We start from the raw sequence: 26,959 nt of genomic DNA, 5'->3' as shown, positions 1-26,959 counted from the left end.
GTATCCCAGCAGAACTTACTATTCGTATGTTCTGTTAACAAAAACAAACCCTGCCAGTTATTAGGAGGAAACAAGGGTAAATGCTTTTATCAATCCTTATGGAATTTTCAGTTTTATTTTAAACGTCTTTCATATCTCTTCAAAAAACTATCATCTCTGTCAGTTTATAAAGAACTCTTGATTTGTAACTTAGCTGATTCACCATCTTTACAATTGGTATGTAAGACTTTTGTGCCCTGCTTTCTTTGGTACATAAGAATTTGGAGTGTGACTCATGACTCATCAGTTGACGTTGTGGTGCATTTTTAGAAACAAAGAATGCAACAGCAGATTTCCCTTCAGCAGGAGTGGAAGTGAATGCAAGAAAACACAAATATGCCTATCTTTGTGGGTGTTATATGTTAAATTGATTCTTCAAAGTGTGTTACAACACTGGACATTTCAATGAATAGAATACATATAAACTGTATGTGTCTTGCAACAAAATTCTTACTATTTTTATTATGTGGTAACTGCATTTCTCCCATTTTTATGGTATGTACTCGCTTTGCAGATAGATACAATACTTAATATTTAGGCTTATTTTTGAAACCGATGAGGCAATGAAGAAAAAGCATCTTGGGGACAACACTTCATTTTTAGTGCTCCATAATACTGTTATTTTTTTTCCATAATGTTATTTTTGATGATGATGTCTTGTTTGCTTACTTTGCTTTTTAATTTTAATCATGTATAATCATAGCGAAGCTTGGCTGTATTCTGCTTCTATTTTATTTCCTTTAGTACATGCTCCTGCCATGGTCTACTTCCATACACATAAAAGTCAATCTGCACAGGGGTACCTGGCTGACTCAATTGGAAGAGCACGCAACTCTTGATCTCGGGTCATGAGTTTTAGCTCTACATTGGATGTAGAGATTACTTAAAAATAAATAAATGAACTTAAAGTCAGTTTGCACAAATAGATATTTTATGAAAAACAAGCCTCACTCCCAATCCTGTACCCCAGCCATTCAGTTTTTTCAGAGTTGACTACTGTTAGTTTTTTGTATATCCCTCTATTTTCCACATATAAACATGTGTATCTATATGGACTAATATTTTTAAACACATACTGTTCTTGGGGTGCCTGAGTGGCTTAGTTGGTTAGGTGTCTGACTCTTGATTTCAGTTCAGGTCTCAATCTCAGGGTCATGAGTTCAAGGCCGTCTGATTAAAAATAATAAGTATATACGTACATACATACTGTTCTGTACTTGATTTAAATTAGCTAAAAATTTGTTTTAATTTGTTCTTCTTTTTGAAATTCAGTTTTTAGTGTGTTTGCTGATCTCACCTGAATTGTATTACCTTAGAAAAAGTGTTTATCTCTTGAAGACCTGTATTACCATGTAGGGATTTACTCAGCTGGTTACATAGATTTTTGTTTAAACCATATAATTGACCACAGAATAGGTTTCAAGTGTAAAAAAGGTCATAGTCATATTCTAGGACTCATGAGATAATTTTTCAAAAGGAATTCAGTAGGATTGTTTTGTTAGAATGCAGTTGAATGATTTTACAGAAATTGTGGTTTTAATTCTAAAACCTGAAAGAACAGCTAATTGCTGGCTTATAAGTGAGATCATACGGTATTTGTCTTCCTCTGACTGGCTTATTTCACTTATTGTAATACCCTCAGGGTCCATCCATGTTGTTGCAAATGGCAAGATTTCATTCTTTTTTATAGTATTCCTGTGTGTGTGTGTGTGTGTGTGTGTGTGTACACGTGCATGCACGTACAGGTGCATTTTTCCATTCATCCTTAAGTAGATACTTAGAATATTTCCACATCTTGTCTATCATAAATAATACTGCTTAAACATGGGGTACATATGTATTTTCGAGTTAGTGTTTTTGTTTTCTTCAGATAAATATCCAGAGATGGGGTAATTTTTAACGTTACACTTGGCTCCTTTGTCATAAAGTGATTGAACATATATGCATGGTTTATTTCAGAGCCCTCTTTGTTCCATTCATTCACGTGTCTGTTTTATGCCAGTACCATACCATTTTGATTACTGTAACCTTCTAGTATAGTTTGAAATCAGGAAGTGTGGTACCTCCAGCTTTTTCCTTCTTTCTCAAGATTGGTGTGGCTATTCAGGGTTCTTTGTGGTTACAAATTTTAGGATTGTTTGTTCTATTCCTGTGAAAAATGGCATTGGAATTTTGATAGAGATTATGTTGAATGAATCCGTATGTTGCTTTGAGTGGTATGGTCATTTTAACAATGTTCTTCCAACCTAAGAGCATTGAATATTTTTTCATTTATTTGCCCAGTAACAGTTTCATTAATACCTTATAGTTTTAGTTGTGTATGGGTCTTTCATTTCCTGGGTTAAGTTTATTCCTAGGTATTTTATTTTTTCTGTTACAATCATAAATGAGATTGTTTTCTTAATGTGTATTGTATGGAAACAAAACATTTTTTATATTGATTTTTTTATCTTGTCACATTATTGATTTTGCTTATTCTAACAATTTGCTGGTAGAATCTTTGAGGTTTTATATAAAAACTATGTCATCTGCATTCAGTAACAGTTTTACTTCTTCACTTCCAATATGGGTGCCTTTTTTTTCCTTGCCTAATTAAGTGCTCTGGCTAGGAGTTCAATACTATGTTAGATAAAAGTGGCAAGAATGGGCATCCTTTTTTTGTTTCTGATTTTAGAGGAAGATGCTTTCAGCTTTTCATGGTTGAGTGTGATATTAGCTGTGGACTCGTCATATGTGGCCTTTATTATGTTGTACATTCACTCTATTATCCCCTTTGTTGAGCGTTTTTATTGTAAATGGATATTAAATTTTGTCACATGCTTTTTCTGTATCTGTTGAGATGATTGGGTGATTTTTACCATTCATTTTGTTTACATGGTCTATCACATTGATTTGTAGAGTGGAACCATCCTCACATATCTGGAGTAAATCCCATTTGATCATGATGTATGATTCTTTTAGCATATTGTTTAATTTGGTTTGCTAATATTTTGCCGAGGATTTTTGTATCTGTGTTTATTGGGGATATTGTCCTCTAATTTTCTTTTCTTGTGGTATCCTTGTCTGGTTTTGGTATCAGGGTAGTACTGGCAATGAAAAGAAACAGATTGCTAATATATACTACAACTTGGATGCTGAGTAAAAGAAGCCTTACACAATAGAGTACATAATCTATGTTCCCATTTATATGATGTTCTAGAATAAGCGAAACTAATCTATTGTAAAAAAAAAAAAAATTGGGCCAGTGGTTGGAAAGGGACACAAGGGAACTTTCTGGGGTGTTGATTATGTACTGTATCTTTATTACATAGATGTATGCATTTCTCAGGAATTCAATGAATATATATTTTAATTTAACCAATGCACAAATACTAATTTTACCTCAAAAGGAAAACATAAACAAATATCAAACTTCAGTTAATGATATGCATGCTGTAATATTTAGAGAGAAATGTGCTGACTTCTGCATTATACTCTGAAGTGCCTGAAAAGCTAAGATGGAGGGAGGGATAGGTAGATATGTGATAAGGCAAATTTAGAAAATGTTAACAGTAGACTTGTAAGATATACATATTCACTGTAAAAAAAAATGTTAAACTTAGAAAATTTTCATATTAAATTGTTGGGAAAATATTGATAATGGAAATTTTACGATGCATGATTTGTTATATAAACTTTATTTTTTTTCTCTTTGCTTTGGTGATATTTATCTATATAGTTAATTATATTAAATCATGTCCTTATTTTAGGAGTCAGGGTACAGAGAAGTACATTCCAGCTCATTAATACAATTGTCTTTCTTTGGGATTGTTTTCACATTTTCCTTTTTTTTTTTTTTTTTTTTTTAAATACAAAAAGTAGGGGATGATTGTGCCTGAGTGGTTGAGTTGGTTAAGAGTCTGACTCTTGGTTTTGGCTTGGTCATGATCTCAGGATTGTGGGATTGAGATCTGCCATGCTAGGCATGGAGCCTTCTTGGGATTCTCTCTCTCCCTTTGCCCCTCCTCCCTCAAAAAAGAAAAATGAGGCAACGTCTTTAGATAATTATAAATTGTGTGGTTTCTCTGGGATTCTACTGCATTTTGCTTATATAATGCTTTTTTGTTTTTTCTTTAATTGCTGGAGAAGAGGGAAGGAGTGGTAAAGTTTCCCAACTTTAGGTACCATGGATCGTGGACTTTGAAACTGGTTGCACCAGGGTTTGAATCCCATTGTGGGCACTTACAGCCTGCTATTATAACCTATCAGATCCTCATTTTTCTTATCCATAAAATGATAGTGGTAAGCACTTCATCTGCTTCAGAAGGTTTGTTAGGAAAAGTAAATGAAATTACATTTTTGAAGCAATTAGTATATAGTGTCTAGCATGTAGTAATAGTAATAAATAGAGTTATGAAGCAATAGTGAAATCCTTGGAAATGGACTTTAAGACTTCTGGGTTGTTTGAGGAGGAAGTAAAGCTGTAAGGTGGTATGCTTAGATGAATATCATTACATGTTTGATTGACTCTGAATGAACACTCGTGACCCAGGAACAATACCAGGGACATCTATGGATAGATTCCTGCCTAAAGACGTTAAATCGGTAGGCTGCTCCCAAATGACCAGTATGATAAGGCTTCAGCATTCAGAGTGGTGCTTGAGAATGAGAAGTTCAAGTAGCACATACTCTTTTTTTCCTATTGGTGCTCAGCGTCCATTCTCCTTACTTCTAGCCACAACCTCTAATTTCCCTTGTTGGGATCTGCTTTTTCTTCGCTTCCGTCTATGTGCTTCTGAGAAGTTGACTTAGCGCCTTGTTTCAGGAATATAGCAGATCTGGCCTGTTAAAGGACCACACATCCCTGGCAACCTCAGTTGGTTCAGAATGGGTAGGACCAAAGACTAATAGTCAGAGATAGGAACATGTAATTCGGGGACTCTCGGCAATATCATAGAACTGAACAAGGGCTATGATTATGCGACCCTAGAACTGCTGGAGACCAGCTGCCACATACAGCCTGTGTGTGAGCCCAGTCCAGAGGAAGCAGAGTGGGAGAGAGTCCTGAGTCCCATCACCAGACTTGTTTTTTCACTTAAGCCAGTTTCAGTCAGATTTTCTATCATTTGCAACTGGAAGAATCCTACACAGAGCTGCTCATTCAGTTTGTATCTATCAATCTATCAGTACTGTTGCTTAGGGTTTTTTTTTTTTTACGTAGTGAATGATCCTGTAGTTAGGCTTTTATGTCTCTATGTATGTGTATTTTGCTTGTATAACGGCTGACTGCTGGTTAGATTGGAAGTTCCTTGAGAGAAGAGACTATCATACTCCTGTTAAATACACTTTCCATACTCATATAGATATGTAAAACTCACCTAAATTCTTTCTCTCTTTTATATATCCTGGGTAATTTATCAGTAACTTTGAATTAATGATTGACTTAAAAAATATTGATCTTCTGTGTGCTAGGTGGTATGGTTGGTGTGCAGAGGTTGTAATACTGAACAGAACACAGGTCCAGCACTCTCAGAGCTTCCATTCTGGTGGGGGAGATATATTAAATAATGATACAGAATAATAATTACTGTGATCAGTACTAACAGGGAAACACATAGGGTGTTATAAGACCAAGTAATAGGAGATCTGTCCTAGTCTTGGGTGCCTTCTGGAACTTTTTTTCTTTTTTAAGACATCACATTTTAAAAAACAAGGAGTTATCTAGAAGAGGATAGTGAGACAGAGTATTACAGGCAGATGGAACATTTGCAAAGGTCTTCAGTCAAAACAGGGCATGACATTTTAAAGGAATGAATAGAAAATTTGTGGAGTAGAGAAATGAAAACGATGAGGACTGTGGGAAGAAATAAAAGTTGGAGAATGAACTCAGGCCAGATTTATGTAGAGTAAAATTGGTAGGACTTTATACAGGGTTAGGTGTAGGAAGTAAGGGAGAGGAATATCAAAGGTTACTTCTGAGTTTCTGGCTTTTGTGCCTGTATGGTGAGTGCTAGTGAGCCCATTCTCTAGGGGAAGACCAAGTTTTGGTGGAAATAATCTTGGGTTTGATTTTGGACCTGTTATGGTGTCTTTAAAACAACCAGGTATGTATTTTGTTTTATCATGCTATGAAGGATGACACCTGCCCCCAGACAGTTTTCATTTTGTGGCTCCTTATCTTGTAGATATAATATAACGTGGGAGTCTCTTCAGTCTTTAACTACCTGATAATCATTCTCCCTCTATAATGCTAGCGTCTTAATTCAAGTTCCCTTTTTTTCTTAGACTACTCTCAGGCTTTTTACCTGGACTCCCTCCATTCTTCAAACTTCCCCTTAATTCTTGTTTCACAATGTATCCAGAATAAGTTTTTGAAATTATAGATCTCATCTTGTCATTGTCCTTCTTAGAACCCTTCCATTTCTTCTTCTTCTTCTTCTTCTTCTTCTTCTTCTTCTTCTTCTTCTTTCTTCTTTCTTCTTTCTTCTTTCTTCTTCAATAGAACAAACATCCAAATCCTTGACATTGTCCCTAGTGCCTTGTGAATTACTCTCACCCCTGCAGACTTCCCAACTTTTCCTCAGGCTCACTGATGGCTTTTCAAAAGCTGACCTTCCTCAGATATCAGCTAAAACGTCACATTCTCAGGGAAGCCTTACTTTGAACTTCCTTGTTAGGCTCTTCTAATGATATATCATGTACTCGTGTTGTTTCATATGTATTTGTGTCACTGTCTAATTAAGACCTGTGTACTAGATTAAGATCTGTGAGGGCAAGGGACTGTCTGTTTAGCTTTCCATAGTAATCCTTTCCTTGGCATGTAGCATATGACCATCAAATGTTTGTTGAATGAAATCATGAGCTTTCTAGTACTTAATTTATGTACCTGTTATGTACCATGTTAGTTAACTGATAGGGGAAAACAAAATAAAGTGGTTTTTTTTCTTTTTAATACATATGTTTTACTGTTAGGTTTTCTTTATTTGGACTATTTCCATGGGAACAGCAACCAAGATTGTTGGGGATACTATAATACTCTATAGGTGATATTCGCTGCTGCCATTGTTAACCAAGATGCAGAAATTTAAATTTTTAGGTGAAGATTTCTTGAATCTGAGAACCAAGTATAGAAATTTCATTGAAGGGAGAGTTGTTAAATATTTTTTTTCCGGTACTCTTTTGAAGATCTTCCTTTCCATAAAATAGTTTGCTACAGAGCTCCAAGAGTTGGTAAAGGATGAGTGCTGTTCTGTTTCTGCTGGATAACTTTGTTGTTTGTTTTCATTTTGCTGTCTATCACTTACTGATTTTCTTTCCTAATGAATGCTTTGTTAATAAATATTACTAATAAACCTTTACATAGTTAGGACATAATTATATAGTCTGTAACATAAGTGAACCTCTCTTATTAGGAATCATAAGTTAAGACTGTTGGGGTGCTTGGGTGGCTCAGTCAGTTAAGCATTTGCCTTCAGCTCAGGTCATGATCCTAGGGTTCTGGGATTGAGCCCTGTGTCAGGTTCCCTGCTCAGCAGAGTCTGTTTTTTCTGTCTCCCTCTTCCTCTGCCCCTCCACCCACTTATGTGATCTCTGTCTCTCCCTCTCTCCCTCTCTCCCCTCTTGTCTTTGAAATAAATAAAATCGAAACAAAAATAAGTTCAGATTCCATTGAGGATGCTAGTAGAGATAGTGGCATTTATATCTAACATTACTTCTATAACTCAGAGCCACTGACAAGAAAAAACGGGTGGGATTCCAGATCTTGAGACATTAATTTATGAGGTGGTAGTAGATGGCCTTGGGTCGACAGCATTGTTGTAATGAAGAAAATAAAGTTTCCTTTTATACCTTAAAGGCCCAGGAAGAAAGCTATAAGCATGGTTGAAACATTTCTTTATATACCCTTTTATGTATGAAGGTTAAATTCAGAACTTTGAAAAAATTTTGTGCCCTGTGGCATATATGAGTTAATGTTTTCCAAGAAGCTTTTAGAGATTGATGGACAGTTCAAAAATTGAGATGCTATACAGTTTTATGTTCATTTCAAATTGATTTTTTAAAGATTTTATTTATTTATTCATGAGAACACAGAGAGAGGCAGAGACACAGGCAGAAGGAGAAGCAGGCTTCCTGAGGGGAACCCATGTGGAACTCAACCTGGGGACCCTGGGATATGTTCTGAGATGAAGGCAGATGCTCAGCCGCTGAGCCACCCAGGCATCCCTCATTCAAACTGATTTTGATATCTGAATGCAGAAGTAGAAAGTTACTTGGATTTTGTGAATGTAAAAAGGAATGTTGATTTTGAAGGCCCCATTTTATCACAGTTAAAAAAAATGTGAAATTTGGGGAAATTACCTTGAGACTAAAAAAAATGAGGTCTCTGTAGTGTTTTGGTTCTTTTTTTTTTTTTTAAGTATTTTGGTTCTTATGCAAATAGCAATATCTGTTTTCTTCTGGAAGTTAGCTTCCATAATGCTAACTAACAACAAAAGATAAATAATTTCCCTGCAGGTCTAGCATCCATTTATTTATATGGAGATAGATAGATAGATGATAGATAGATAGATAGATAGATAGATAGATAGATAGATAGATGAGTGTGTGTGTGTATACATGCCTATATATGAATGTGTGCATATTTTGGCTTGTGCAACCTCTACATATTTATTTTAAGTGTATGTACTTAACAAAATTAAAGCTCTGGAATCAGACTGCCTGATTTGAATCATGTTCAATCAGCTATTGGCTTTGCCATTTTGGGCAAGTTACTTAATGTTTCTTTCTTTCAGCTTCCTCATCTGAAACATGAAGTTGCTGCTGCTAATGATATCAAACTCATGAGGATTAAATCTGTTAATGCCCCATCTCAGTTAATGCCATGCCTGACTGACACATAGTAAACAGTCTGTAAAAATATCAGCTATTATAATTATCTCCTCAGTCATTCCTTTTATATGTCAAAATTGCTGTCATGAGTTAAACCCTGTTTAATTTACACTCTCTTCATGACATCAACCCTGTGGCTGTTGTCTAACAACAAAAATCCTAATATTTTGTACTCTCCCTGTGTTCTTCTTGTTCTTATTTTAGTTGCCTGCCTCCCAGTCTTTTTCTGGCTATACTGTGTTTTTAGTTTATTGGGCATTGATACTTCAGACAGGATAGGCCATAGGTATTGACCATAGAGGTTTCATGTTTTACTTTTAAACAATGGCGAGACTTCCTTCCTCCAAACTTCCCCCACTCCCTTCCCAATGCTGTGCTGTTTGAGCTGTTTGAGCTGGAAGAAGCTTTGTTGATTGTCTAACTCAGTGCCTTTGTTGTTCAAAGCAGAAGGTTAGAGCCTGAGACCACAACTCCTTCAGAGGATGGGCAATTTTTGTAAATATGACAGGACATTTTCCTTCTTTTTTTTTTTCTTTTAAGATTTTATTTATTAGAGAGAAAGAAAATGAGCAGTGGGGAGGGGCAGAGGGAGAGGAAGAAGCAAACTCACTGCTGAGCAGGGAGAGGGATGCAGGACTTGATCCCAGGACTGGGAGATGGTGACCTGAGCCAGAGGCAGATGCTTCTTAACCAACTGAGCCACCCAGGGGCCCCAAGACATTTTATTTCTTAACAGAGATAAATTACAGAGTAAAATATTAAATGGGTTATTAAATTTGGGCTTTAGGAAATATCTAGAAATTCTTCTATTTATGATTGAGAAACTAATCTTGAATTATGGGAAAAGTAGTTGTATTTTGGTGGGAAATATGAGGAAAGTTCAACTTCTAGCTCTTTTTCCTTTGATATATCTCCTGGTTTTGATATAATGACCCCTTACGCTCTTGCGTCTCTCTTCCTTTTTATTCGAACATCCTACAGTGTTGCTCAAATCCACCCCTCTTTTAACTATTCCTACTCATTATATTAGTTCAAGTTCTCATTACCATTTTGTTGACCATCACAGGAACTTCCCAGTTTTACCTTCCTGCATTACTCCCCAACATGCAGATCTGTTCACATCATTTCCCTCTAGCAATAATCTTTCTAATGATAGGGAATTTTACTATTGATAATGGAAAAAAAAAAAAAAACAAAAAACAGGAAGGCTGACAGGAAGCCTGATCATTTTTAAGGGAAAAATGTGTATTTAATTAGGGGAGGAAGGTCTGAATCAGTCTGTTAGAGACTCTCCTGCCATCAGGTTAAACTTTATAAAGAGGCATCTATCCATGTATTATGATACTGGGAGTATGGGAAAATTTCCTTCTTAGAAGTTAGTTCCACTCATATCTTTCTTTGGCAGTATCTTAAAGATTTGTTCCTTTAATGTTTCATTTTGTCTTCTGTTAATATACAGATGTCCTTAGAACAGGTAGTATATTAAATTTCATAAATCATATATAAATCACTTTACCGAGATTGATTTCCTTAGAGAAATTTTGTTTAAAAAAGAAAAGGCAGGTAAGGGTAGAGAATGTAATATTGAAGTAGAGAAAAGGGAAGAACTTAGATGAGAGAAGAAATTAAGAAAATAAAATTTATGAAATAGCATTGTTCTAAGGGCTGGTCCCACATCGAAGTTTAACATCCCTCCAGTGGGTCCTTTCCTTTCACCATCTTTTCTATGAGAATTTGTCTTTAAAAATAAAGTTCATCTAGCTAAATAATGAATCTGTAAACTCTCTGAGCTAGATACTTCACTATTCATGTAGATTAAAAGGCATCCTCACAATTTATAAGTACAAATAAGTATGTAAATCATATTTAATTGAAAATATTAAAAAAAAGAAAATATTTATTTTTGTGTAATGGATTTCTGACCTGTTTTAAGATTGTTCTCTAGGCCAAAGGATTTCCTTTTATAGGCATTTAACATATGCCTCTATTCTCACATTTCAGTGAAATGAATTAAAATGAAGAGAATGTACGTTGAAAACATTTTATCTGCCAAGAGCCACAAATTAAACTGAATTTTTCTTGTTATTTCCAATTTTGTTCTCTTAAAAACTATTGTGAAATATACAAGTTGAAAATGGAGACATAAATGTGTTCAATTAATAGAATTGTGGATTAGGTACTCCATTTTCTTTTCCCAGTTCCCAGACGAGCACATCCTGGGCCCTTAGTAAATATTTGTGGAATGCAATTTAATATGTTAAAGATTAAAGTAATTAATGTAATTAAAAGTTACACTAAAGGCCACAGTATAATATCTATGACCATGAAATTCTAAATCCATTCAGGAGCAATATCCTGAGATAATATTTTGAAAAGATGAATAAATTTCTCAAAAGCCATAAATTTCCTTGTTTTCTGTATGTTGGTAGAATTATTTAACAATAAAACAGGCAGCCACCATTTTAACACCTCTGAAAATCTGGCTCTCATGCTTAACTGAAGCTCTCAGTAACTTTGTATATATGTGTGTATATTTTATTAATAAGCGTAGTTACAGAGACAAAATTAGAGGTACCCCTGCTTTTCAAAAGTTTGTGTTCCACCACTTTGCTTTTTCAAAAGACCTACAATAGTACCTGTTTTTACTAACTGAAAGAAATCCAGAGAGGATTTTTGGTTTTCTTATAAAAGCTCTTTTCTTACAAAGGCCTTTATAAGAAAACCAAAAAGCAAAAATAGCATTCAGTGTTTGTTTTGCAGTGAGCAATGAGAAACATCGTAGCACACATCCGGATTGGCTGGAGCAGCCCGACAGCCCTTTCTGGAGAGCTGCGCTCAGCATCTCGCCATCAGGCCGCCACAGCTTTGAACTGTGGCTGTGAGCACCTGTGCTTTATCTTGATTTATTTTGTGTATCTGTTGGAAAGATGTGTCCTAACGTATCAGAAAAGCTTAAGAGAGGTTATTTTTTGTGGTCTGGGAATGCTCAAAAATTTTTCCATATCAATTAATGATGATTGCTTCTTTGCTTTATGCCATTTCAACCTACAAAAGATTTTATTGGAATGCTCTGCTCTCAGATGGTAGGGGAAACCTGTATTTGAGGAGGATTTAGGAGGAGGGATCAAATTATGGGTCATTAGATCTCTGGTGGTGAGCAGATTGGGATGGGCACTAAATAGACTAGTCTGGTCCAAGAATATTAACAGTAGGTGTTTGCAGTTATACCCAAGATGTAAAGAGGCTGAAAAGTTAGTTGATGTATAGGATTATAGGGGCAGAGAATAACAGGGCTTACTTGTTTTGAGTTGATCAAAGACTTTTTGATTTATTAATCTCTTCATTGGTATGGAGAGGGTCAAAATAGGACCCTTTGGTCCTCAGGACTTCTTCACAGAATTCCGTGGGCTAATAAGCCCCTTTCATGCAAAAAGATCACATACAACTGAATGAACTCTTTTGTACTCTTATGTGTGTTAATCTTAAAAATAAAGCAGTTACTTTAACAGCCAAAATGGGCTTATTCAGGAAGAGCAGAGAATTTTAATTTAGGACACAAGGTTTGGCAAAACAATAGGCAAGCCCCACAAAGGAGAGGAATGTTATTTTATGGAGAAGAAGGCGGAAGTTGGGAGGGGTTGTTTTGAACAAAAGTCCCTTGGAGAGAAGTAAAAGTTCAGGGTGATGACAGTTTCTCATTGGTTGAGTAGCTGATTCCTTGTAGGAGATGCAATATCCATCTTTTCCTGTTGTGGCCTGTAACTGAGGAGTCTTTCCTGTTAAGGATTCTTCTGTTGTAGTCTGTAATTGACGGTTCTTCCTGTAATTGACCATTGAGTGGTATGGCTCCTACTTCTAGCCTACCCCTCTGTTTAGTGAGTTTTCCTAATTTCTACAGGTGTTTGGCTGTCTGGGCCTCCACAGTTATTTATCCTGGGGGGCATGGAAGGATAGGTCCTGTTCAGATTCACATGCCTGGCTTCACTGGGGTGGTAGTCTCTGAGTGAGTGCATTTTTGGAGGTAGGGAGTTCCCTGTAATAGAAGTTGCTGTTTTATTTGATCTCCTTCCTCTGGAATCCTCTTGGTCTAACCAGTCCCCTTTTAACACCTCATTGGGATATGTACTGAAATCTTCCACTTTTAAGAAATTTTAATATAGGCATTTATATTTAGCATATGGAAAGAAATAGTAATGCTAAAGAGATGCTTAAGATCTTTATACTCCACTCTTGTAATGTTGCCACCATTGAATTGTAGGAAACCTACGAACTTGGTAAGAAGCTAGGGACCTATCCTTATATGCCCCAAGCCTATGTAGGTCCTCTTTTATTTTCTTTCTTTCCTTTCTTCGTTTATCAGTTTCACACACTGTTTTGTTCATTTAAAGAGGATGTGTTACTTCTTAAATAAACAAATGAGCTTGATTTTTATCATACAAGTAGTACATGGCCATTTTAGAAAACTTTGAAAATATAGGTAAGCATAAGAAGAAAGTAGTCACCTGGGATCCCCATCCCAGTTAGTACTGCTTTTAATGTTCTGTATGTTTTAAGTTAAAGAACAAATATATTAAGTCTAAAGTAGCTATTTTTTATTAGACTAGTGGGCCAATGATTTATAATTCACTGATGTAAATTAGTATAATAGATAGCTTAAAATGTTTTAAGTGAATATCTTTAAATGATAAACATATTTAGTCTCAACACCCCCCACCCCTGCCAAAAAAGAAAGGCAATTGCCTAGGCAGATGGTAGTTAGAAAATGATAGTGTTTGAGAGGAAATATTTTTAAAATCAATAATTAACTTATATTAACTCCTTTTCCATCAGAAGTTAATAGACTCAGTAATATCTTTTTCATTCCTCCTTTAACTTTGAAATTTGGTATTAGAAGTCTGGGGCATTTGTAAATTATATGGTATAAAGACTGACTCATCTAACTGCCCTTTTCAATTATTAAGCACACTAAAGCTAATATTTGCTGTTTACATTTGAGTAGTTAATAACATTTCATCTACTTTAAAAATAGTATACCTATCCTTAATATAATTTTATTAAGCCTGACTACAAGTTGTTATATGATTAAATAATATTTTATATATCGTGCATTTCACTCCCACATATATATAATACATATATCACAACACAACACTTTTCATGTATATTACTGTACTTCTCCAACCACTGCAAAAATATAGATAAAAGGACACAGTCATGGGACACCTGGGTGGCTCAGTGGTTGAGCATCTGCCTTCGGCTCAGGGCATGATCCTGCGGTCCTGGGATCGAGTCCCACATCAGGCTTCCTTCATGGAGCCTGCTTCTCCCTCTACCTGTGTCTCTACCTCTCTCTGTGTGTCTCTCATGAATAAATAAAATCTTAAAAAAAAAAAAAACAAGGACACAGTCATCATCCAGAAGAGTAATAACCATATGGTACTGAACTGTTTATACCATATGTTAAGATGTGCTTAATAAGAATTGTAAAAAAAAAAATAAAAATAAATAAAGAAACAGAATTGTAAGTATAAGATATTGGTAACTACCTTATAATTGCCTAATTGTTCATGTGAATTCATTTAAATTAAAAGGAAAGTATGATTTCAGGTTTCTCTATTTCTTAAGTAAAATAACTAGGAAATAGGGATATTTTTCATATTCCCTAAACTACTTTTCCTATTGGTCAGAACACTATAGGCATGCTTAAAAGTGAAGAAGCATTCCTAAGGTGTTATGATGAACTCTGAATATATTTAGTACATCAAGGGAAATGATATAAGTCTCCATAATTGTGGAAAAGTTGTTGTTCTGCCTGTTTTGTATTAGCTTGTCGACATCTATCCTGATTTATGGTTTTCTTTTCTGAAAGTGTTAAGATTTATGTATATGTATATGGAATTGTTCATAGATTTCTTCAGATTTAATTAGATAGCTTCTAGAAACAGAGTAAGTGGGCAGCCCCGGTGGCGCAGCGGTTTAGCACCGCCTGCAGCCCAGGGCATGATCCTGGAGACCCTGGATCGATCCCACGTCGGGCTCTCTGCGTGGAGCCTGCTTCTCCCTCTGCCTGTGTCTGTGCCTCTCTTTCTCTCTGTCTCTATGAATAAATAAATAAAATATTAAAAAAAAATAGAAACAGAGTAAGTTCTCGTATTGGACTACTAAACAACAGATATTTTAAAGTAAAAAATTCTAACTCCACTGTCAAATAAATTTGAAGAAAGAAGCAACAATATAAAACATTGAAGTAGAAAATGACTATGTCAGATAGGAGTGTGTGTGTGTGGGTGTACATACAAAATTCTAAATTTTCTAGGGGTTTTTTTTCTACAAGACCATTAGGTGTCTGTGGGTGTGTTACTTAGGACTTGGATATAGGAACCGTTCATTATAGGTTTTATCCTACAGGACAAAAAATCACAATATTTAAGAACAAGTTCAAGAACTGTCAGTCTTTGAGAAATTGAACAAGTATCTACATCCCATATTTAAGAATAGGTGTTCTACAAAAAATGTTCCAGAAGTAACCCTATTCTGTAGTATGATTTATGATTTGATTTTTTTTCATTTCCCCATAATTCCTCTCCATAAATTGTATCTGAAAATGGCAAATCTCATAGGTAAAAAACATTTTTAAAAAATTTATTTATTTGAGAGAGAAGGCGTGCAAGTAAGGGGAAGGGCAGAGGGAGAGTCTCAAGCAGACTCCCTGCTGAGCATGGAGCCCCACAGAGAGCTTGAACTCAGAACCCTAAGATCACAACCTTAGCCGAAACTGAGAACCCAACACTTAACCAACTGTGCTACCCAGGCACCCCTCTTAGGTAAAATTTATAGGTAAAACCTGTAAATTTGTAAAGTGTAAAATGTTATAAAGATAAGTTGTGGAGATGCATTGTGATGGCATCGTGGCAAACACCATCAAAGGCGCTATATATATATATATATATATATATATATATATATATATATATATATTATATGTAGTCCAGAGAAGATATATGTACATGTATATAAAATCCAGAGTGAGAGACTCCCTAAACAAATGAAAATCTGCTCCCTTACACCTGATCGGTTTGGCAGTTATATTTTATATGATACCTTAAGATGGCATTTTTGGTTTCTGAATGACCCACTTACATGTTTGGATAGAGTGATTTAGTTCACTGGAACCAACCATTCTTGAGTAAACAAATCCAGTTGAGTGTTTACATTGGCAGAATTATAATGCAGCTCTGGTAACTTAACTGTGCTGGGTCACTCTTGAGATTGGCTAGACTCCCTGACCAATCTGAGCACGTTTTACTCCCATCAAGTACACTCATTTAGAATTTAGAAAGCCACCTTGAATGGTGAAATACCAGACGTGAAAAAGACTAATGAGCACCATAACTATTTGTGTCCAGTTTGCTTCACTTGAGTTTTTCCAAGCCTCACTAAGCCTGGCTCCTGGTTCCAAGTTCCTAATAAATTTGGGTATGTAAATGCCCAGGCTAGAGCAGATTAGCAACAACAAACTATGAGTGTGTGTGTGTGTGTGTGTGTGTGTGTGTGTGTGTGTGTGAGAAAGAGAAACAGATGACAAGCATTAAGGGAGATGGCAGAAAAACTAATAAGTTGACTCAATTGTAATACTTTTATGTGGAAGAATCATGAATATAGAATAATAATCCTTGGATAAAAATTTATGGTTAGTATTTTCTATTTAAGAAGATAAGGAAGTATGTAACAGGGAAGAGATGTAGGAAATTGCTGGGAAGAGTGATGGGAGTGTGATGTTGAGGGTACAGAGAGACAGAGTAGGTGAGAAGAGGGGGAAGTAAGGGAGAAAAAGGGAGGAGAGACCCAGGAAGATACTGTCAGAGGAGAGTGATAAACCAGCAGTCCCTGGAAACCTAGTGGAATGAGGTCTGTCTTCAGTGAGTGGTTTGAAGCAGCATCTGGCTAGAACACAGGGTCTGGAGGCTTGGGGTAGGAATAAGAATCAGACATAACCTGTAAAGATATCAGGTCTTTCTTCTATAAACAGATTTTTTTTTTTTCTGGAGGGAAATGGTAGAATCATAGTTGTTTATCATGACATCATCTTTTGTGATGGTGAGGTGAAACGAGAGACAGGTAATCAAGGAGTAACAGGAACCTGATTTAGAACAGAGGCAGCAGGAATAAAAAGAATCCAGAGAGCTAGAATCCAGATTTGGTGAGGCAGGTGAAAGCAGAGGACTCATTTGTTCATTCATTTTCTCTCTCAGTCTAGAGATTGTTATTAACCACGTGCTGTCTCAGGCATGCTACAAGATGCTGGGCCTCTGAATGTAAGACATGCTACCTGGCTTTTAAGGGATGCCCAGTAGGGAAGACATCCAAGCGAGTGATTTCTCAACTACAGCAGTGAAGGGCATAATGAAATAAAAATGGTGGCTCAAGGGACAGAACGAGTGATATTTGGGGGGCAGATGAGAAACAGCTTTGTAGCAGAGTTCACTTGAGCTGGCCTTTATATGGACAGGGGATCTGCAGATCAAGGTTGGAGATGACATTCCAAACAAAGGGAATAGCATGCTGAGGTCAGGAAGTTGTAAGTAGGTTGGCATAGCCAAAGGGTGGAATGTGTAGAATTGTGTCAGGAAATGAAACTAAAGGAGCCAGATCTGGAAGGTTTAAGTGCCAGGCTGAAGAATTTGGCTTTCCTTTCGTAAAAGCAATTGGGGACTGCAGAAGAATGTGAAGAAAATAATACCACTGTTCTGAAGATGCTAGTGTTGTACAGGGTAGCTAGGAAAGGAAGAGCATAATGGGAAACCCTTTTGAGTGATGGCTAAAAGAATAGGTGCTACAAATAACTGCAGCCTAATTTGGGAGCAGTGGTGAGATGGAGGTTAGAGGACACACAAGCAACATGTTCTGGAGGGGGAGTCAGTGGGAACTTGGTGACTGGGTGTTGAATATAAGGCAGAGAGTGAGAAAGAAACAGGATTCTCTGGTTCTAGTTACAGGGTGATGGGAGTCTAGAAGTGCCATTAGGAAGTGCTGTAATAGGATCATTTGGAGGGAAATAATGACATGGTTTTTGAATGTAAGTATGAGTCAGATATATGGGAACTGGGACAATTATCTAATAACTATTGGGAGAAAAAGGTAGATGTTTTCTCATATTACATACTGACCAGAACAATGTGATAATTATTATATTAAAAACTATACAAATAAAGAAAATAGAGGCTCACATCTTTATCATCTTGTTATAGAAGAGCAGAGTAGTGGAAGAATTTTTGAAGGGACAAATGAATGTATTCAATTACATGAAAATGGACAACTTCTTTATGTTGGTGGACACATAGGTACACAGGATGCCTGGGGAAAAATTACAGTCTGATAAAGATCTTTCATACATAATATATTAAGCTCATGTCAAGAAAAATGCTGTAATTCAAAGGGAAAAAAATGAGCCAAGGATATAGAGGCACTCATAAAAGACATAAGGATAGTAATCATATAAAGTTAAGAGTCAGATGCAAATTAAAGGAAAAATTTAGTATTACACTTGTGTTTTCAGTGGTCAGGTTTATAAATGTTAAAAAGAATAAAATTAACCAGGATTAGAACCTGGGAGAAGTTAGCATGTGTTCCCATTGCTTGTAGGAGTCAGAATTTTGTTCATCATTTTGGAGGGCATTTTGATGGTAAGTAGGATGAGAACCAGAGTGGGTATAATTTAAGTCCAGGGAGCAAGGAGTTTTAAGGAGAGAAATTAGTTAAGGGCAGGGAAGTAAAACCAGCTGGAACTGAGAAGTGGCCATGATATTTAGCAGTTAGATACTTCTGGCCATGACAGAACCAACCTGGGGCTGATGAACATGGAAGCCCTTTGGTTAAGGAATTGGAGACTACACCTATGATCTTATATTCCAGAAATAAGGGAGAAAGGGTAATAATTGCAGACAAACCTTTTGTTTTCATTTTTAAAGCTGTCAAGACATGAACTTCATGTGGAGCGGAAGGAGAGGTTGAAGAAATATGAGGAACATGACAGAGGTTGCCAAAAGGTATGGGACACTGAGCCCAGGTCGGGGAGGGGACTCACCTTCATATGGGGAAGGGGGATATTTGTTGGAAGAAGAAAAGAATTAAGGATGCATATAAATACAATAATAAACTTATACATACACACGGAGGTAAAAAGTGTTTTGTAAAAGGGGTGGGGTGCTATCACCTCTGATATTCTCACTTCTCCCAGAATTCAAGATCTTTTCCATATGGCATAATTTCTCAGAAGAATTGTCTGTGCTCTAATGCCTCTTTTCCAGTTCTCTCTTGAACTCTTTCCAGGAAGCTTTGCTCTCATTTCACCAAAACTCTGTATCAAGGTCACTGGTGAATTCCATGTTGCTGAATCCAAGGCTTCTCAGTCCTAATCTTATTTTACTTGCCTGCAGGATTTGACAGTCAGTTTGTCCCTCCTTCTTGAAGCACTTTATTTGGTTTCTGCACACTGTACTCCTAATTTTCTTCCTACCACGGTGTCTATTCCACCTCAGCTTGCTTCCTCCTTATCTCACACAGACTTTGTAATGTTGGACTGTCCCAAGGCTTGGTCCCCTGACCACTCTTCTGCTTACACTTATCCGCTTTCCTTTGGTGATTTTTCCTTTCGACACACTGATGCTTCTTAAATGTATACCACTAGTTCAGTCCTGTCCCTTAAACTGGGATGGGATATGTAGCTGTCTGCTCAGAGTCTCACTTGGAAATCTGATAAACCATTTTGACCATAAGATGTCCAAACTTGAGCAGAGCCATTAAACCTACTCTCTGATAGATTTTTACATCTCAGTTATGTTAATTCTATTTTTCTAGTTTAAACCAGAAACCATGTGTCATCCATGACTTCCACCCACCCCCTGCTCGCATCAGCCCATGCACACATTTTCCTCAGCATCGGATCATATTGGTTTGTCTTCAAAATACATCCAGAATTTAATCTCCTCTTGTGATCTCAGCCATATCCACCTGGTTCTTTTCAACTATCTTCTCTTGCTTAGCCTATTACAGTAGGCTCCTAATTGCTTCTGCCTTTGGCCCCTTCACTGTGTTCTCAGCTCAGCAGCCACAGTGATCCTGTGAAGTACCTTCAGAGTAAAAGCCAAAGTTCTAAAGCCCTGCAAGATTTAGTTAGCCACAGTGACCTGTTCTTTTTTTCTCTGTTTTTCTCTGCTTTTTCATTTCTTCCACACTGGCCTCTTCTCTGTTTAGTGAACGCACCAGGTACCTTCTCTCCCCTGGGCCTTTATACTTATTGTCCTTGTTTGTAACAAACATTTTTATGCCAGATACCTGTGTGGCTTCCTAGTTACTTACTTTTGGTTTTCACTGAAGTGCCCTTTCACAGTGAGCGTTTTCCTGTTCACCCCACTTAAAAAGCTGCCTTTCTGCCAGTACTGACTTCCCTGTTGTACTCTCTTTTTCCTTCCAGCTGTGTAATGATTTTAGCTTCACAGTAATCCTTTGTAAGAAAGAAACCATTGCTATTTTACACGCAAGAAGATTGAGACTTATAGGTGTTTAGGTGCCGTGCACATCACGGTGTCACCATTGTTAGTAAGTAGCAGGGCCAGATTTTGAACCCAGGTCTCAAACTCTACAACCACTAACTCCAGGGGCTCTTTCGATGCTTTTCACTCCCTTGGCTAATTGAGAGTTAGTGGAGGAATTGTGACTCACAATCATTGAAACTAGAGATTTCTGGAAAGACCTTAAAATTAAGAATTTATCAATCACTTGAGAACAAATGTTTTCTGTTTGCACTGTGCAAGAAGTTAAATGTTTGGAAGTTTTCATCCTTTATGAGAAAACAGATGATTTAATTTATTAAAATCAGAACCCTTGCCTTTGAATGTAATAAAAGCATTTAAATACTATCCAGCAGGTAAACATCTGCAATAAAACCGAACCAATGAAAACTATATTTCCCTCTCACCACCCACCCTGCATCCTTTAGGTGTATGTAACACTTAGAATTTGTAACACTCTCTGAGACATTAAAAATTGCCCCAACTCAGCTGGCTGATGAGGAGTGCTGTTGGGAAGAGCCCACGTGCTGCTGGAGCCTGTCTTTCCTGGAATAAAGTTCTTGCACAGAGGTCTTTAATTATTGGCAGAGGCTTGTCTGGATACTTAGCTGTCTAGACATGTTTAGCATTCCATATGGTATGTTTCTTTTTTGAAATAGTTTTTTATCAATTCTATTTTTAAATTACTCTAAGGTAATATAATTTAGTATGACTTCTAAAAATACAGCTTTGTATCACTATCTGAATCTATAAGACATGGGAACGTAATGCAGTTTGGTTTTTGGCCTTTATCCTTTTGCATTTAAAAAAGTTTTTAATCGTAGCTTAGTGGTTCAAAATTAGGAGGACATTTCAGATTGGTTATTTCTCTGCTCACCAAAATTTAGCTTCCATTTTATAGAATATTTAATATCTCGAAGTTAATAAAAAACAATAACAAATGTTGAGATCAACAGGTAAATATGACATATCACACTTAGTATTATCTATAAAAAGAATCATAAGAATTTTAGAGCTACATTTAACTCTGTGTATGTAAGAGAGCGAGATCAAATAGTATTTAGGCAAACTGATAGTTTATACACAGGAAGCCAAAGAGAATATATATGATATACTAGCATATAGTAGACATTGGATAAGCATTTGATGAATGAAAGGATTAATTGTATAGTGACCTAGTTACCCAGCTGGCTAGAGCTTAGAGCCTAAGTTTCATAGCTTCTAGCATTTTTTGCTTAGCTTACTAATTTTCTAGATTATGAAATATGGTACATGTTACTACAAGTAGCAGCTTAAGAATTTTAAAATGGTTTTTCAAACACCATAAGAAGGGATAGACAAATAGCTAAGTGTGCTGAACTAGTTTTATGTAGAAAAATGAGAGAATTATGTATGTGGAATTGTTGGAAACTGCTCTTCGGTAGTTTTCTTAGTGACATGCAATAGGAAATAAGTTTTGATTAAGAATAGAATTTATATAAGACTGTCATCTAGCATGCTAAGTATTTCTCTACAGCTCATAAATACCCGGACATAATTCTTCCAGTAGGAAAAGACTCTGAGGAAAGAACTTTATTCCAGGAAAGACAGACTCCTCCAGTATAGCTCATCTCAACATTTTACCTTTTTCAAAAGTAGTGCTGGTTATTGACTGGTACTTCTTGTGAAAAAGGGATATGAGAACCCTTCAGTGCTCTCTATCAGTTGTTCTAAAGTGTGACCCAGCTTCCTTTATTCTCTTCTATTGGGACCACACAGTCAAAACTGTTTCCCCAGTAATCCTAAGACATTACCTGCCTTCTCATTGCCACTCTCTCATGAGTGCCCAGTGGAGTTTCCAGAGAATACATGTGATCTCACAAGATTGAAAACAGAAAGATTTGAAACTCCAGGTTTGCAAAGATGTAAAACAATGGCCTCATCTCACTGTATTTTTTATTTTGGAAAAAGAAATGTAATTTTTCATAAAACCCTTGGCATGTGATGGGTTTATTGTTTTACTAACAAATGAATATGTAAACATTTTAATCAATTACATTGTCATTTTAAGAATGTTCTCTAAATGGAATAGTGTAGTATGTAGCCTTTTAGGATTGGCTTTTTTTTTACTGAGCATATTCTCTGGAGATTCATCCAGGTTGTTGTGTGCAATAATGATCATTCATTTTTTTTTTTAAGACTTTCTTTTTTATTTGAGAGAGAAAAAGAGAGCACAGGCAGGAGGGAGGAGCAGGCTCCCCACTGAGCAGGGAGCCTGATGTGGGGCGCAATCCCAGGACCCAGGGATCATGACTTGAGCCACCCAGGCACCCAATCATTCATTCTTTATTGCTAAGTTCTACTCTAGTACAGATATACCATGGTTTGTTTGTCCATTCACTTGTTGAAAATCATCTGGGTTGTTTCTAGTTTGGGATCATTGCAAATAAAGCTGTACACATTTAGTGTGACATAAGTTTTCACTTCTCTGGAATATATATCCAGGAGTGCAGTAGCTGAATTTTATGGTAGTTGCTTGTTAATTTTTTAAGAAACTGCCAGACTTGTCCACAGTGGATAAAAGGATCCTTAGGTATAAAAGTTTGACATCTACTTCTGTATACGAAGGCACTATCCAAAGCTGATGTGTGACATATGCAATAAGAGAGTTTTCTTGTATTGATATCAACAAGTAAAAAAATAACTTTTTAAATTCTCAGACTTTTGAAGACTAGAGGAAGTTATGACTTACTTTTCGTAATCATAGAGCAGGTTCCAATATATCAACTGCTTTGCAGTGCCATAAATTGTAAGGTTTTCTCCTATATGTTTATAGAGTGATGTTATACATTTCAGGACACTTAAAACATTTCAGGCTCAAATATGAGCCTGAAAATAAAAATTTTTTTAGTGCATAATATCTGCCAAGAACAAGGAATACTAAAAAATAAAGAAGATGCTATCTTTAACCTCAAAGAGCTGAGAAGACAGATAAGCAAGAAGGCACATGTAGTAATTGCTGAGAGGAAGGTATGTGTAAAGAGCAGCAAGAGCATAAGGAAGAGAGATGTATCCAAGAGCAGGAGGGAGGCTGATGGGTTCTACAGAGCAAGTAGAGTTTGAGAAGGAATTTGCTAGGAGGACATGTGAGGAGAAAGTAGCCTGAGACCTGGTGTTGATGAATCAAAGGAATCTTAGGGGTTTCCCATCTAACCATACTTTTGTGGGAATCCTTGGCTCATGGTCTTTTTTCCCTGGGCTGGATCTCCAGTGTTAGGAACCATGAGGACTCTTTCAGTCTGAATTAAAAGCAGCCTGAAGAGGGGTGCTTGGGTGGCACAGTCGATTAAGCAGTCAACTTGGTTTGGGCTCAGGTTATGGTCTTAGGGTGGTGAGATTGAACCCCTAGTCAGGCTCTACATTCAGCAGGGAAGTCTGCTTGAGATTCAGAATCTCTCACTCTGTCTCTCTGCTCCTCCCTCTGTTTGCTTGCATGTGCACTCTGTCTCTCTCTAAAATAAATAAATCTTAAAAAAAAAAAAAAACCTCAAGAGAAATGATCTAAATAATATGTAGTTTTGGAGTTTGCAAATTAACTATGAAAAAACATAGCTCTTCCTGAGAGTCTCTATGAACACCAGGATATTCTTGTCTCATAAACCAGGAAGAGCAAGCCTGTTACTCATAACTACAGGTAGGTAGAAAACAGTGTCTTCTTACTCCTTTTCCATTGAATGGGCTGTATTTCAAGATATTACATAAAATGTGTTGTAAGGGGCACCTGGGTGGCTCAGATGGTTAAGCATCAGGTTATGATTTCTGGGTCCTTGGGATCCAGCCCTGTGACAGGCTTCCTGCTCAGCAGGGAGTCTGCGTCTCTCCCTCTGCCTCTCTCCTCCCCCAACCCCCCCCCCATTTGTGCTTGCTTGCTTACTTGCTTTCTCTCCCTCTCAAGTGAATAAATAAAATCTAAAAATAAATAAAAAGCAATAAAATATGTTATAATGTTCTTAGCCAATTTAATAGCTTCCATCTCTTTACTATTCCTGGAATATTAGCTAAACAGATAATGTAGCTTGTGAAGATACACATTATATACTACATTTTATCTTTATATTATGAAAAATACTTAAGAATACTATTTAACTTGTATTTTAATATTTCAGATTGTGGTCATAAAAATATCTGAAATCAAAATTATATATAAACATGGACATATCCTCCTACAAGCATAAATGTACTTCTGACCACCTGTATGTAGTAGTAAGAGTGCCCAAGTAAATCGTCACCCATGCAGTCATTCAGCACTTACTGAGCTTCTCTGTGGGAGGTCCAGCTCTTAAGAAGGTCACAGTTTAGTATGAGAAATAGTAAGGTGTTGCAGTAGACTTGCACACCAAGAAGGAATGAAATAATTTGCCTGGGTTGGGAATAGAGAGGACGGGATTAGGGCTTGGAGAGACAGGATCGGGTTGCCTTTGGTCCTTACAAAATTCATACAACTAAGGCTTTCATGAAATACCTCTCCTCTTTCTCATGATTACTTAATTTACTACTGGGTTATTTTGAAGCAAGAAAGAACTAGATATATCTTCCTTATCTCTTACCAAGTAATTATAAGTTGTTTGGCTTTGTGCAAATCATAACATCTGTCTGAACTTTTGTTTCTTTATCTTTAATAGTAATAATAATAGCTAATACTTATAATAGCACCTATTATGTGCCAAGCACTATTTTATACACACATTCATTTATTCTTTATATCAGCCCTTTGAAACAGACACTATTATTACCCCATTTTACATATGAGAAGGAAACAGACACAGAGACATTTAGTAAGGTCACAAAGCTAGTAAGTGATGCAGCAAGTATTTGAACCCTCACAGACTGGCTCCAGGGTATGTGCTTTTAACTACTTATGCTATACTTTAATCAGTATTTAAATGCACATGCTAGTGATCTGCACATGATAATTCTTCACTTAATGTTTGTTTCATGGTAAGAGAGGTATTTTGGGGGTGGAAGATAATGCAGTTGTTATTTGGTATTTTAAATGGGAACATGTTATTTTTCCTCATGAAAAGACTTTGTGATAAAATGAAAATAACTAAAAGTTATTTAGAGATTTAAAAAATAGCTAAAAACATAATAGTCTTAAGAGAAATGCTTTCTTAGTCATTATGTGGGAGGCTAGAATTGCAGCATATTTTCTTGAAGAAAAGAAAAATTAGAATAAACAGAAAGAAGAGCAAAGGATATGTGAGTTTTCTTGCTAATTGAGTAGGGAATAAGAGTCTATTGACATTCTGTATTAAAATACCTGTCTGTCTCTCTGGGATAAATGATGTTTCTCTCCTTAATCTCATACTGTGCACTGACGTTTAAAAAGTTATGATGCCCAGGGGTAAAGAACAAGCGTCATGACTTACAAAATACAAGAAGCGTTTGCTCTCTTAATTTTGGTACTGATAGGAGTTTAGACTGCGGGCCGCTGCTGTTGTTATTTTATTAAGTAGTTTTTAAAAACCGTTTATCCAAAGGTCAGCCATCCCATCTGAATCCTGCCCCATTCTGCTCATAATTTATGGCAGTTCTTGTTAACTTTGTTAAAATGTTAATATTGTTTTTCTAACAAATACTCCCAAATAAATAAAAGAATAAATACATCCTTATGATGAGAGGAGAATATTCTCATTGGATAAGGGAAAGGAAGGAAACTGAGTGGGGGAAAATACAGAGGAATACAGACCATGAGAGACTGCTAATCTGGGAAACAAACAAAGGGTTGCAGAAGGGGAGGAGAGTAGAGGGATGGGGTAACTGGGTGACTTGCACTAAGGAGGGCACTTGATGGGATGAACACCGGGTGTTATATGTTAGCAAATTGAATTTAAATAAAATATTTTTTTAAAAAAGAAACAAATGTTGGTAGCATTAACATGGTGTCCTACCCTCTCCATTCTTGTGGCAGGGAGACCCAAGTTTGATGATTGCCTCACCCTGAGGACATTGTGCCTTGGATATTTTGACCTGCTGCATACGCCCTGAGTGTGCCATGTGAAGCCGCTGAGACTGGGCAGAGGGGCCCTTGTCTGGTCCCCTCTGGCTGACACATCATGTCACAACTCAGCAGTCAGTGTTTTTTCCCCTTTTGAAAGCCTTTGCCACTATAAAGCCAAATTCAAGTTAGATGCCAGTTCTCATCTTTCTCTGTATTCACATAATAGCATCCTGCGTATTGCTTTCTTAGAGTACATTGTATTTTAATGGGTTTTCTTTACTGTCCATTTACTACCTCTCCTGTCTCCTTGTTCAATGTTTAGCACATACTAGAGACTGTTAATATTTACAGGAGAGTGAATATGGACAGCTGCTGCCTTGGAGTTGATTTTTAACCCCCTGGTACTCCTGGGGGGCCCAGGGGAGCATTCCTTACTAGCCTTGTGCTAAACTGGAGAGGCTGTTTTGAGGGTCTTATGGTTGGAGAGCTGACAGACAAACAC

General features: G+C 36.7%; 1 protein-coding gene across 7 annotated transcripts in view; it reads left to right on the top strand.

Moving 5' to 3' along the window:
* Positions 1-26,959, top strand: part of LNX2 (ligand of numb-protein X 2) — a 78,860-nt gene that overhangs the window by 12,602 nt on the left and 39,299 nt on the right. For 3 of the 7 annotated variants that reach the window (XM_055317180.1, XM_055317181.1, XM_055317182.1), the window contains one exon: positions 18,876-18,953. The exons of 2 other annotated variants lie outside the window; for them this stretch is intronic. The gene's annotated coding sequence lies outside the window, so the exon portion shown is untranslated. Of the gene's footprint in view, positions 1-18,875; positions 18,954-21,093; positions 21,115-26,567; positions 26,589-26,959 lie in introns of those variants that run through there. 2 more of the 7 variants (XM_055317186.1, XM_055317187.1) reach the window with 2 other exon arrangements.

This window comes from Nyctereutes procyonoides, unplaced genomic scaffold (assembly GCF_905146905.1).
Source record: "Nyctereutes procyonoides isolate TBG_1078 unplaced genomic scaffold, NYPRO_anot_genome, whole genome shotgun sequence".
NCBI lineage: Eukaryota > Metazoa > Chordata > Mammalia > Carnivora > Canidae > Nyctereutes > Nyctereutes procyonoides.
The sequence above is the reverse complement of the archived record's forward strand: the minus strand, read 5'-3'. Positions and strand labels throughout refer to the sequence as shown.